The sequence below is a fragment of the Onychomys torridus genome, chromosome 23 (genome assembly GCF_903995425.1).
Source record: "Onychomys torridus chromosome 23, mOncTor1.1, whole genome shotgun sequence".
NCBI classification, from domain to species: domain Eukaryota; kingdom Metazoa; phylum Chordata; class Mammalia; order Rodentia; family Cricetidae; genus Onychomys; species Onychomys torridus.
Genome location: NC_050465.1, coordinates 63650241 through 63663446, shown reverse-complemented (window position 1 = coordinate 63663446; position 13206 = coordinate 63650241). Strand labels below are relative to the sequence as shown.

General features: G+C 43.5%; 1 protein-coding gene across 1 annotated transcript in view; it reads left to right on the top strand.

Moving 5' to 3' along the window:
• Serpine2 (serpin family E member 2) overlaps nucleotides 1-13206 on the top strand; it is a 64600-nt gene that overhangs the window by 21944 nt on the left and 29450 nt on the right. The window lies entirely within an intron of this gene.

The following is a 13206-nucleotide window of genomic DNA, read 5'->3' as shown; positions in this document are numbered from 1 at the left end:
TCTAGGGTCACCTGTGCTTTGCACAACTGTGAGGTGATATTAGCATGAGAAGAAAAGAAACAAAGCCATCAGAGACATTTTACCCGCCAGACCGTCTTAATGAATGACTTTCTGACCTCTCCCCCTGCTCCTTGGACTAGTTAGTTACACACAGCTCATTTTCCAGTCTCCACTGGGGAGGGTGGGGCTTTCCACAGGCTGCTACAGGCCCTCTCTGTGTGGGTGCGCCTGGCTTCCTTGGCTGTACAGCCTACTTGCTCTCAGAGCATCTGTGCCAAAGATAGGTAAAAATGAATTCAAGAATTGCATGATGGTTTGATTAAAGTCTCCTCTGAAGCAGGGCCTACCAACCTCTGTGTTCTGTTGACAGACTGTACCATGTAGTTCCTCATCCTTGGGGGCTTCCTGTGACACTCGGTGTCCCTGGCTTCTCGTGGGGATGCCACAGCACTTTCCTCCCCACCCTGATATGTTTCTAAAAAACACGGATGTCTTTAGAGATGTCCAAGGGTCCCAGACCACTTGGGTTGAGAACCCTGAGGGGAGATTTTAATGTTCCTGATTTGATCAGCGATTTTATATGCATGTTGAAACAGCAGATGCACCTCATTAGTACCATTATCATATGCTAATAAAAAGTGCTCGCACCAAGGCCTGGTTCTCAGCAATGAGCCCAGCACACTCAGTACCGTAGTGTTTGTGGAATAGAGGAGCGGATGGCTGTGCTTAATATCAAAAAACTCTTAATGCTACCTGACTTTAGGGGAGCCAAGAGGCTTTGGCTGTGAAATTGAACCCCAGCAGTCTCAATCCCTCTCCACATGGTCGAATGTGGGTTTCCTTGCCCACCACCCCACTGACTGAAATAGGATCACAGGGCCTTCAGGTTCCTGCCTGATTAAAGCCCACATCCTCTGTTAGCGCTGTCAAAGCTGGGCCTCATGGCTCAGAAAAGGCATCTCTGTGCTTTGCAGGGCTCGGATGTCACCTACCCATTTACTGGTCTGCTAAAGAAGGCATCCGTTCTCATGAAGATGGAAACTCCTCTCCCCCACCACACACACACACACACACACACACACACACACACACACACACACACACACACTTCATGTTTAGGGCAGTTTGACACAGAGTCATCTTGAGCCCTAATTCAGAATTTATTTGCCGCGTAGTCTGGCTTTCCTGCTGGACAGACAGGTCCCCTCAGATGAAGGAGGGAGTAGAGTTGGGGTGGGGCTCAGAGTTACTTAGCTGGGCGGGTCCTGGAGAGAAGTGGTTCAGAGAGTGCCAGGGACTAAGTACAGAGGTGTGAAACACAGCACAGGGTGTGTGTGAACGCTTTGGTGCTTCTCTCTGCCGAGTGCGCAGTTTCATTTCCCAAACGTGAATGATAGAGTAGCTTTGGTTTAGCAAAAACAAGCAGCCATGAGGAGAGAGCTGACAGGCAGTGGGAAAGAGGACAGACCAAGGACAGAAGATGTGATGCCATCCCGATTCCTGCTGCTGCTTTAGGGAGACTTTAGGGGAATAACTGCCCATTGACTCAGCCTGGTATTATCACCTCCCCATGCTTCTTGCTGGAAGCAGCAGCTCATTAGAATGCCTGTATCCCTGCTTCCAGCCTCAGAGTTCCTCCACAGGCTGTGGCGAACTGGAGCTGACACATTGGCTGAGGTGAACTGTCAGGCTGAAGCTGTAATTGCTGGTCATAAGCCTTCCCTTCTAGGATGCACTGAAGTAATTGGCTGGATTCCTTCCTCTTCCACATAGTCATGTTTCAGGTTTAAAAAGAAAAAAACAAAAAGAGAGAATCATGATATAAATTGGTGTCAGTACTGCCATGGCTCTGGCTGTGACTCTAAATGAAGGGAAGCCAGGGACATTGTGGTGTGGCCTGGGCAGAGGAGGAATGTTTGTTCTTCTGTGCATCAGAAAATCGGTTCTCTTGGAGTCCTGAGTGGTGAGGTGTGGAGCGGACTCATACCCTGAGGCATGAGGTATGGGAGCCAACCCATACCCTGAGACCTTTCTACCTGTAAGGTGCTGTATCCCTGGTCTCCACCCACTACATGGCATAGTGCCACTTATCCAAGTAATGTGACAACCAGAAGTGTCTCCCAATATCCCCTGGGGACAGAGTCACCCCCACCCTGGCTGAAAGCCCCCGCCCTAGAGTAACAAACACTTGGCACTGTTGAAAGCTGTGGTCACTTGTTCACTCCCGGGTCGAGGGACACAGTGTCCTTCACCTTTTCCTCCATTGGCCTTTAAACTCCACCAAAGCAAGCATGGTGGCATATTAGCCAAGAGTACAGGCTCTCAGCCTTAGGTCTCTCTACCATGCATGAGCCGTACAATCTAGATAGGTTACTCAACTTTTTTTTTTCTGGTCCCCAGTTTCCACCATTTGTAACATAGAAACAACTATGGCCTGCTTCTTATGTGGAGGATTAAATTGCATTTTCAATGTAAAATACAGTGTCTGGCATTTAGTAGATGTCATATTCATGGTCGTTTAATCTGCTGTAACAAAATGCCTTTGACTGGCGAGCTTATAAACAACAGAAATTTTCTTCTCACAGTTCTAGAATCAGGGAAGTCTAAGGTTAAGACACTGGCATGTACAGTGGCTGGTAAGGGCTTGCTTTCTATTTGTACATGGTACCTTCTAGTTGTTTCTTCACGTGTTAGCAAGATTAGCTGTCTCTGGAGTCCCCTTTATAATGGCTCTAATACCATTTGTGAAGCCCCACCCCCAAGATCTAATCATCTCTCAAAGATATGATTTTTGTTGTTATTATTATTATTATTGAGACAGAGTCTCACTATATATCCCTGGTTGGCCTGGAATTCATTATGTAGATGAAGCTGGCCTTGAACTCATATAGAGAGATGTGTCTGCCTCAGGAGTGCTGAGACTAAAGGCTTGCACCACCGTGTCGGGCAAGAACCAGCTTCCAATAACATCACATTGTAGGTTAGAATTTCAATAAGTGAATTCTGGGAGGAAAGAGACATTCAGACTGTAGCAGTGTGCATCCAGTTAATGATGGCTATTATTCCCAAGTACTTAAGGATGTATTCTATAGCTCTTATGCAAGATAGAATTGGGAGAAGGCTTTAATTGCTGCTGGCACATAGACTAGAAAAGGAACAGTTAACTTCCATTGAATTACAATTTGTTTCATAACCATGTATTGAATTCCTCCTGTAATCTAGGCACTGTTCTAAACACATGGCATAAAATATTAATAAATAAGTATCTCTCTCTTTAAATGTCGGATATGGAGATATAGAGACATAGATCAAGTTGCTTATCAGAATAGAGCCGCCTCTCTTTGTTGACGGAAGAACGTGAACAGCCTGTAGCATTCACCTTGGTGTATCAGCAGGGAGTTTGCTGTGTGTTGTGTCTGAGTTCTCTCTTTGCAGTAGAGACCACTATATTAGTTTTTCACGGTCTTCTGACTTGCATTTTGTTCCTGTGCTCTGCAACTCGTTCTCTGCTTCCTTTCCATCCAGCTTTCACCTTTAGCTGATGTTGAATCCAAGCTCCTGTCATGTGTGTTTTTATAAGCAGAAAAGAAAGCATTCTGTCCTAAGTGTGGTCTTTCATTTCTGAAGCTTTGCAAACTGCATAACGATGTGCTTTGTGAAATTGTCATCAGAAACAGTTGCATAGTGGTAGCTCAGTGGTGTCCTTTAGTCTATTGGCATGTGAGCATAACTTTTGCATAGTTGGTTAATCCTAGTCTTGTTGTCAGTTGAAGTATATCTTTCCCAACCCTAGGGAGGCTGAGGCACAGGACTGAGCATTTTGAGTCCAGCCAGGGTTATAAATAGCAAAAGTGTTTCAGCAACAAAAGTAAACAACCCCAATTATCCAGAATCAGCTACTACTGATATTACTGCTTGATTTTCATAACAGTGAGTGGCATTGTTGGGTGGATGCCATTAACTGTTACTCAATGTTTGGTGGTGGCATGGATCATGTATGTTTTCCCAGAAGCAGCAAGGTAATTCAGTAAGCCACAAATCCAGCATGGGAATGGGAAAAGAGGGTCTTAGAAAAGGAAGAAGCTAAGCAAGAGATGGTATCAGAGCCAAGTCCTGCTACAGAGCTCACGGGCATTCTGGAGTCATTTACATCGAGACCAGGAGTCAATGGCTGTTAGCCTTCTGGGAGGAAATGGTGTCTGTAAACACTTAAGGCCCACGAAGAAAAGTGGGCTTTGCTTCCCACTGGCAGTTGTCCAAAGGTAGCAGGTGCAAGCAGTTTTCAACGGAGCACACAAAAGCTAGAGGGCAAGTATGCTGAGCTGCTAAAAGGCTACCCACAGTGCCGCTTCCATTGGAGATTCAGTTTGCAATTAAAATTGCCAGCTTAGCTACTTATTGCAATGATTTCGCTCCTAGAAATAATCAGTTCTGGGTGCAGATCTTCTTTTATTTTCTTACAGTTAATTGATAAAGGGAGTTTGCTGTTTAACAAGTATATACTTTTTTTTTTTTTTAAAGAATACATCTTTATTCCAGATTGGCTTTCAGAGCTATGTTTTAAAATCCATTTGTTCTTACAACTCCTGACCATCATAGTTTGCTTCAAGCAACATCAGTTTAAAGAGCTCTGAGTTCTCGTCAATGAGTGGAGGACCCAGAGACAGCATCAGGGTCTCTGCAAAGGACTGGCAAAGTATGCTCACAGTCTGACTTTGAACAATATCTCAATGGGAGATAAAAGAAACATTTTAGGCTTGGACAGTAAAGGCACTTGCCACCAAGTCTCATGACCCGAGTTCAACCCCAGAACCACATGCCAGAAAGAACAAACTGATTCCTGTACATTGCCCTCTGATCTCCACATACATGTCACTGCACACCCTCCTCACACAAATAATTAAAAGTAAAACTAGTTTTTAAAATGTACCTTGATTATGTTATATTAAAAACAATTTCTTTTTTTATTAAAGTGTTTGTAAATTCATGATTATTTTATCACCCAAAGTACAATATCGGTTACACCTTTTTTTTTTTAATATAATGAAATTGTTTCCCTGTTTTTAAAACATGTAAGCCACTGAATAGCACTGTAGTACTGGGGTCCTCTCTTGGTTCCTAGATTAGGAAATCCCCCATCTGAAGCATTACAGATGGAATGGCCTAAGTCTGCACACTGAAAGGTGTACATGAGTTGTTAGGGGATGGGGATATACACCACCTTTACCATCCCACCGCTATCAACCACTGTATTCTTTTTTATCCCCCATACCAAAATACATCGCCCCACTCAATTTCTTACTTAAATCATCTAAGGACACTGGAAAGGCACACCCAGAAGGAGTAGAGCAGAAAGCAAGCTTGACCAAGAGGGTCCACCCGCTCTGCATCTCCTGGTGAGTGGGCTGTAGAAGTTGAGTTTGAACCCCAAGCAAATTGTGTCTGAAACCTTGAAGGAAGTGGGGAAAAAAATGTTCCTGATCTTGTATTTTTGGAAGTAGACAACTAGCAATTCCCCACTATCTTCTTCTTCGGCCTACCATCCCCTGACTCCTGCAAAGAAAAATCTCAGTATGAAAAATAGATGGGTACAAGGCACTAGGGTGCCAGAGTACACTTTACCAATAAGACATACCCTTTTTCCTTCAGCCATTGCTGCCATACGTTTCTATGGTTGGAAATGTCTTTCCTAAGCATTTTTAGGTTGGTTCTTGACCCAATTAATTAGTGTCATAGAGCAAACATAGATGCATCCCTGTTGGATTCAGGTTAAAAAAACAAACCAAAAAAAAAAAAAAAAACCAAACAACAAAAAAACAAAAACAACTATGATGAACTTCCAGAGTTTAAGTTTCTTTATGGTAACCTGGGAAAGCGTTTCAAGCCGAAGTAGCTGCTGCTGCCATCTCCTCTTTGCTCCTCCCTAAGGTATAAAGACGCCGACTCAGGTGGACTGTGTCATACTTATCAGAATTGCACATCATGATATGTTCTAGCTTGCTTGCTCTTCTGGTTTAGTTATCTTAAGGAAATGTGGTCTTATGTGGAAAACAAGGACAGCCCAAGGGACAACAGGGACAGCCCTAAGGCCATCATTTCAGGAATGGCTTGGAAAGGTTTCAAATGTCATCTTCTGGCTTCCATATTTAAGGCTGGCCTCTTCTTGGCTTCATAATCCTATAACTCCAGTTACTTGTGGATGAACTGTTACCACTGCTCTACAGAGAGCCTTAAGTCTTCCTGGACCAGCTCCTGAAGGGTCTCTAGAACGCTGCTTGTGAAATGCTCTTGAGAGTTGGAAACATTTTTCTGCTGGCAAAAAATAGCGATGGGAAATATTCAGTCTGACAGCGGAGCGTTACAGACCTGTGTAAAAAGTTTCATTGTATTCCTTTGAGAAAATAAAGTCCCTCTTTTGAGAAGTCCTCAGCGAAAGCTGTTGGCAGATGTGGTTTGCAGGTGTGTGCCTACCAGCCAGGCCCCCTTTAGAAGAACGAGCACAGGGGCAGATCAATAAGGGAGCATCTAGGTTTGAAGAAGAACCTCAGAGCTTTCCCAGTTGGCTGTCTATTGGGCTGGCAAGAAGTTATGGAGAGAAACTGGGGGTGGTGGTGGGATGGTGGGTGACCTTCCTTCCTATACCGTCAGTTGCTCACTCCAGGTGCCTAGCATTATTGTGGCCCTACTTTTTATTATAGGCACAATTCAGGAGACTAGTTGATTTTTACACATTAGCAGTATGCTTTGACCAGACTTACCAATTTTTAATGTCAGCTGGCTCCCCCATTTTGGCCTTATCTAATGAACCTCCTGTAACTTTCCTGGCCCTGGGAGGCAAGGCAATTTATGTGCAGGCAGTCTGCCTTTCAAGATTTGGATGCACCCCCAGAGAGTGACATAAATAAATGTGGGCTCTTTAGTATCTCTGTTTCCCAGTATTGCTTCAGTTTTCTTGGGACTTACGAGATGGGGGTGTTCAGATGCAATCTGTGAATAGTGTTTCACTCTAAAAGGAGCCAGAGAAGTGACTGACTGTACTTGGGACAGGAAATGTACAGATGAACCTAAGGACATCTTGTCAAATCAGAAGCCAAGGAAGCCGAGGACACTACATGTTCAAATTGAATGTTTCAGGACAACTTGAAGCGGCTTTGTCTGAGTCTCACCAAGATGGATATTGACAGTAGATCAGGCCTCTAGAAAATGTTGACATCAGGAGCTTGCTATGACAGGAAAACAAAACAGAACACTCTGGCTAACTGAGACTTGATTGACAAAGTCCTTGACAACTGCTGCAGTATTTGTTCCCCCTTTCTCACACGGTCGTCAGCTCTGGAGCCTTTCTTTTTATCTATATCCCTGCTAGTGAACGAAGGAAACTTAGTTAGGAGGCACCTACCATTTTGGAGCCCCTATTATTAAAAAAAAGAAGAAGAAGTACTTGGGCAATGATCATGCAAAAGCAAACCAGTTGACTAGTTTCCTGAGCCTAACCTCTTGGACAACACCACCATTACAAAACAGTAATTCTTACCTAAAGAACTGAGTCAGTCGAGTTGCCTAGACTCTAGATCAGGGTTGCTGGCAACCTTCCAGCTAGTAAGTCTTCTTTTCTTCCCACCATACTGTCTCTGTTGCCAGCTACCCTGTTCTGACTCTGCCAATTTTACATAAGACAGAGGAACACAGTTATCAAATTCCAGTGGGTATTAGGACCACAGTCAAAAATAAAGCAACTTAAAAAAAAATTTTTTTGGGGGGGGGCGGCTGGAGAGATGACTCAGAGGTTAAGAGCACTGGCTGTTCTTCCAGAGGTCCTGGGTTCAATTCCCAGCAACCACATGGTGGCTCACAACCATCTGCAATGAGATCTGGTGCCCTCTTCTGGCCTGAAGGTGTCTATGCAGACCGAACTCTGTATAAATAATAAATAAATCTTTTTTAAAAAGATTTTTGTTGTTGTTGTTCTGAAAAAGCAAAAGGGTTATCAACTTGTCGTAATGGATATCTTGAATCAAATAAGACTATACATATAGCAGAAGACAATCAGATAGTGTTAACACTGGATGGAAGCGGTTACTGATTTTGCTAGGTGATAATGGTATTGTGGGTCGATATCCTAACTAGGGGATACATATTAGAATGGTCCTGAATGCTGTTCTGTGATGTCTGTAGTTTGTTTTAGAATAATCTTTGACTTGGAAGAGATAAGTGATAAAGTAATCATTGTCATTACTAAATGTTGAATACTGTGAACTTTTTTAAATCAAATTTTATTCAAATATACATAAATCATTTTTCCATATATTTTACGTACATTTGAATGCGATATAGTGTATATACTTATACATATATGTGTGTACACATACACACATGTAGTTTATTATTGTTAGCTCTTCCAACATATTTTAGTGAGTGATGGAGGATAGACTGCTGTCCTTTTTTAGCCACTCTTGGGTCCCCTAGAGCAGATAAGAAACACCTGGCAAAAATCTCAGAACCTGTAGACGTCTGTCATGTTCTTTTCGCACCAAATTGTTTACATATAGCTTGCTGTGTTAAATAGAGCAGGTGAACATGGAATTTATTGTCTGCTTGTGCTGTGGATAAAAGGACTATTTTATATAAAAATAGCTTGTTAAGTAGAAAACAAGAACCACCATTTACAAGGCTATCTCATTTTCTATTACATAGTAGGTCAGCAATGAGTCAGTCTAGGGGTCTGTTTGCAAGTCCTTAAGCAGCCCAGGCTAGTGGACAGCAGCCTCTCAGGCAGGGGGCACAGAGCTGAGGCAATCAAGGCACATCACCAGCCCCCAGAGGGATAGCACAGGAGCAGGACGTGTGTGGTAAGAGTGAGGGCCCAGCGGTACCAGCACGTCTCTTTCTTCACATTTCCTGTGAGTGACTCTAAATCCAGACTTGTGTGTGCTGTCTCCTGAATTTCAGTTTCCAAAAGTATTTTTGGAACACCGCATTCCAAACCAAACCCCGAGCAATAGGATTAGGCCCCGACTCCTGCCTCTGATTTAGTCCGACCAGTGGCGAGGCTCTAAATAGACCCTGTAGGCTCCAGGACTCTATAAAGGCCCCTTGATTTGAGCTTCCTGTCTAGTGGGAAGCGGGTGGGATAGTTTGAAAACAAGCCAAGTGAGAGGACCAGAGAGGGATGATGTATTCAGAGAGGAGGAGTTGGGGAAGCTCTGGTGGTCCCTAAGTGAAGAGTAGAGAAAAAAGCAAAAAGAAGACCATCAATAGAAAACGGTCCTGGAAGAGGAGACTTGGGAAAGTTTGCAGGCTAAGGGCCTCCATAGCCCACCAGTGAAGGATTTCTCTGTCTCTGTCTCTCTCTCTCTGTATCTATGTATCTGTCTATATCTATCTATCTATCTATCTATCTATCTATCTATCTATCTATCTATCTATCTTTGAGGTTAAGAGGGTGTCGTGAACAATCAGGAGGGAAGAGGTAGCAAACGTTGAAAGCCTGACGATGAAATTAGCAGAGATTTCAGCTTCGCCTGTGTAGACGTGACAGTTGAAGCCACTGAGTCTGTGGCATGTGTTTCTCTCACGTCTGCCATCGGCAAGTGACACAAATTTTCAAGTGTGCATATTGAAGCTGGCATTTGCAGAACTAGCAGCCTGTTATTTACTACGCTAAACCATGCTTAACGCTCAGAGCAGACCCAATTACTTCGGGAACGTTCCCCTCGCTGGAAAGTGAAAAGGCTTGGAGAAAGCCAACATTTGGAAGGCTGTGCCTGTGGCAGTAGCTTTATTGGTAGGCTTATGATCTCCCTCAATGATGGCCTAAAGCACATGAATTGCTTTTTATTGTTGTAAAAACATTATTCAAGAAATTGATACACTCAAACAGATTTATGAACCTCTATATCCACACTACCCAATATGTTTGGGCCAAGGACTTGTTCTTCCTTTCATACCCATCTTCGAAGAGGGATTTCTTTTAAAAATGAAAATAATAGAAAATTGCTATATTCTTCCCATTGCAGGATTCTGTTTGGCCTAGAAATGAAGCATTTTAAAACCAGCCACACTTAATTCATATAAAATAGTATTTATAGGGGTCTGAGTATATTTCATTATTAGAACTTACTCAAGCCTGGAGTGATTTATGGATCCACCCTACTGTAGCCTCCTGAGCTTATTCTTAGACGTGTGTACAAGCCAGGTGAGTTTCAATTTGAGAGCATTTGGCCAAGCAGAAGTTATGCCCAGAACATCCATCAAAAATTGCCCTGATTCCAAGTTCCACACAGCCTAGAGACTGCCCAGTGTGCTTTTCTGAAGCCAAACATGGACATCTCTCAAAAACTTTTCTGGGCAAAGAAACCAAGAAAAACACTCCCATTATAATGAAACTGTTCTTTTTTTTTTTGGTGGGGGGGGATCATAACTGAGCAAAATTCTGGTAACTAAAGTAACTTTGTTCAGAGACTGTTTGTGGTGGATATTGTGTTCCCTGAAATATTGTGTGTTCCCCGAAATAAACATATCTGGGGTCAGAGAACAGACAGCCACTAGAACAAAGCCAAAAATGGTGGCTAGAAAATAGGAAGAGTAAGCCATAACAGAAGTTGGGCGGTGGTGGTACACACCTTTAATCCCAGCACTTGGGAGGCAGAGCCAGGTGGATCTGAGTTCAAGGCCACTTTAGAAACAGCTAAGCATGGTGACCCACGCCTTTAATTCCAGAAACCCAACCTTTAATCCCAAGGAGTGGGGGCAGAAAGAAAAAGGTATATAAGGCGTGAGGACCAGGAACTAAGGAGTAAAGCAAGTAGTTAGTTAAGCATTTGGTTGGTTAAGCGTTCAGGCTTTGGAGCAACACAGTTCAGCTGAGAGCCTTTGGGATGAGGACACAGAGGCATCCAGTCTGAGGAAACAAGACCAGCTGAGGAACTGGTGAGGCGAGATAGCTGTGGCTTGTTCTGTGTCTCTGATATTCCAGCAATCACCCCAATAACTGGCCTCAGGTTTGTTCTTATTAATAAAAACTCTTTAAGATTCATGCTACAACTGTTTGTGCTGATGGTAAGATATTAGGGCTGTTAGGAATTTTAGTCTCTATCTTCCTCTCCTTTCTCTGGAGAGTTTTATTTTTAAAGGGGGAAGGGAGAAGGCAGGGAGAGGGAGAGAGAGGGAGAGAGGGAAAGAGGGGGGAAGAGAAAAGGAGAGAATGAGCGAGCAGAAGGTCCTCTTTAAAACTCCTCTCTCTCTCTCTCTCTCTCTCTCTCTCTCTCTCTCTCTCTCTCTCTCTCTGTTAAGGAGCATTAAGATACCGGTGGCAAAACCAACATGATACCTTTCTGTGCCTTTTGAGCATAGAAATCCAACCATTTGTTCACATAGCCCCTCACCCAGCAGAGTTTCTTAGGAGTCATTAACTGAAATCGATGAGTTTGGTTGGTACAAAGATTCTACACTTTTTTTTTTTTTTTTTTTGGTATTTGTGATCACTTTGTGGCATGTTGAATTTCAAAAAGGAAATGCATTCCCTGAGGGAGGAAGGGAGAAAGGGGAATCGAAGCTAGCTCAGAGGAAGAGTGTGTAAAGCTCCCATGGTCAGGGCTTGGAAGTCCCCCAAGGTCCAACAGGCTCCAGGAAACTCGGGCGATTGTCATGGTATTAGAGCCAGTCCAAGGTGCCAAAGTCAAAATAGGCCACTGCTGACCACAGCAGAGGCCCACGTGGGAGTGTATGTAGGTCACTTACACATTTTGCATTTAGACAGGCTGGATTCAGACAATTATCTTATAATTAAGCGCTGGAGAAACCCCACATGTGCTGAATTTTTAGAAGTTACCCATTTCACATTGTGTAAGAAAATACATGTGCTTGAATGGTATGTTCTTGGTGGCTCATTGTGTGCGGACAGCCAGGTGGGGAATTCTGTTTACGCTGACACTTCTTGCCCAACCCGGATGCTGGCATTTTCTTGGACCAGTTTAGGAATTCATCGTGATGCTCAGGACTGAACACCAGCATTTCCTCAACCACATTCAGTAAACTCTAGTTTGACGAAACAAGAAATAATAAAACTAGAAATTGGTGCTTAAAACCCTTAGGGCTTATTCCCACAAGTGTTTTTTTGAGTATCAGCCATGCGTGACCTAGTGTGGGAAGTTCCCAAAACAGGGAGAGGAAAGCAGGAAGACATGGTTTATCGAGCCCTTCCCACACTCTTTCTTTTCCCTTGTGGCTACTGATTTCCTCTAACTCCAGGTCACCTGTCTCTTCAAATGATTCCCTCTGTAGCCTCCCATAGGTGACAAGGGCTCCACAGAAGATTCGTGCGTGCCTTGTGAAACCTCAAGCCTCTAAAAGCAGAGATCAAATTAGTAACACCACAAATTCTGCCTTTGTTTTTTGCTAAGTGCTGCTGTAGAGTTCTAACTTAATGGAAGTATTCGCTTTCCAGTAAATACACGTAAACTCCTACCTCTTGTCATAGCCGAAGAAAGCCCTGTCAGTGGCAATCCAGGATGGCAGCATAGTTCAAGCAAATGGCTGTAATTGAAATTCTCAGTGTAAGCCATGCCATCCGCACCGTTTATGGATTTACCAATTGTTCTGCTCTGTTGTAGCTCTACAGCTGCCACTGAATTTGTTTTAATTAACAGCCCTGTAATTTCAAAAAGTTGTATGTGGTACATGAAAAGAATCAAGTCGGTGTGGTTATACGAAAATCTGGACAACCTGAACCATTCCCTCTGTTTCAAACCCTCCACGTGGTCTTTTGTGACCCTTGCTTTCTGTCTACCTTGGCCTCTGTCACACAGCCTACCTGTTCTTCTTCCCCAGTCCTTTGTCCTGCTGTCCCCGCATCCGTGCATGGCTGGTTTCTTTTCTCCATCTTCAGTTGACCTCCTCTGTTTTCCTACCGCAGAGGTGGCCTTCCCTGTAATGTGACCCTCCTGTGGCCCTTCGTTTACCCACATTGCTTTGCTTTATGATCCTGGCTTTTATCCTTCTCTGAAGTTATCTCATAGCTTACTGGTTTATTTTCTCCATGCCTCTTTAGAAGGACACTCTTGAGAGGGCCAGGGTCACGCCCATCAGATTTACAGTTGTCTGTCTAATGCTTACAAAAGGGCTTGGCACATAGAAGACCCTTGGAAATAACACTTCAAATGATTGACAGTTATAACAATTAATACTCATACCAGCCTAGAACCTGGT